Genomic DNA, 1,440 nt, shown 5'->3' with positions numbered 1-1,440 from the left:
CCCTATAATCCATCGCGCTCTTTAAGATCACTAAATTCAAGGCTTTTGGTCATACCTAGGATATCCAGAACCACCAAAGGAGGGAGAGCATTCTCACATTTGGCTCCAAAACTCTGGAATAGTCTTCCTGATACTGTTCGTTGCTCAGACTCGCTCTCCCAGTTTAAAACTAGATTAAAGTCGCATCTCTTCAGCCAGGCATTCATATAATCCTACAGTTCAAACTACAATCCGGCCTCTAGCTCATAAATGCCAGAGGAGAACTGGCCCCAGACTGAGCCTGGGTTCTCCCAAGGTTTTTTTTTTCTCCATTAGGTCACCTGATGGAGTTTTAGGACACCATTAGGTCACTTGATGAAGTTTTTCGGTTCCTTGCCACTGTTGCCTTTGGCTTGCTCAGTTGGGGATATTTTGGGGATATTTAATTTAATTTTATCAATCAATAAATTCCTCTTGAAACAAACTTTGTTGTATTATTTTAATTTAATACTGTGAAGCTGCTTTGATACAATCTGTATTGTGAAAAGCGCTATACAAATAAACTTGACTTGACTTGACTTGACTTCCTTCCTGTCTGTCCTTCATTAATTCCTTCCTTCCTTCCTTCCTTCCTTCCTTCCTTCCTTCCTTCCTTCCTTCCTTCCTTCCTTCCTTCCCTTTCATAATTCCTGCCTTCCATTTCTTCCTTCAAAAACATTATTGCAGTTGCAAATAAATTACAATATCTTATTCTAGCTTTTTGAGTTGTGTTTATTTGTACAGGGGCAAGTTGTCACATGTGACGATTTTCCTCAAAGTCATTGAGACAACTTGCCCCAAACTGACATGTGTGGTAATGTTGGTTAAATCTCAAGGTTAGCTCAACATAGCACTTTAGCTAAAGTATCAAAAGACACATTATTGTCTCCTCTATTTTGTGCAAAATAATAATTTTTAACATTCATACCTAACAAAGTTGTATTGCATAAAATGTAAAGTGCAAATATTTTACTTTTTAAGCAGAAAAAATAAGAAAAATGTGCTAACCTCAGATTAGACTGATCTTGACCACATGTGAACAGGAAGTTGTTGAATATAGAAGAAGAAGTCACACAAAGTGGCTATTTGATTTTTGAGATTGAGCCTCTAGTGTTGGAGTTATGAACAGTGTGACAACTTACACCGCTCTCCCTACTGTATAACACAGATTTTAAGGCATTTATTTATTCATGTGCTTGGAACTCGTAATTACAATGTTTTTGACTCCACTAGGGACATAAACACAGCAGTAAAGTGACTCTCCTTCACCAGGAATGAGGAAGCTGCTTTACAGACACTCCTGTTTTACACACGTCACTCAAACACAGAAGCAGGAAACGATTTCAACTCCTCAGTTCAGAGAAACAGAAACTGAAGTATTGTTGAGCTGTTGTGTGTTTGTGTCTCTCTGTATTCATGCAG

This window comes from Leuciscus leuciscus (assembly GCF_965113295.1).
Source record: "Leuciscus leuciscus genome assembly, chromosome: 1".
In the NCBI taxonomy this organism is placed as follows: Eukaryota; Metazoa; Chordata; class Actinopteri; order Cypriniformes; family Leuciscidae; genus Leuciscus; species Leuciscus leuciscus.
Note: the sequence above shows the minus strand (reverse complement) of the source record.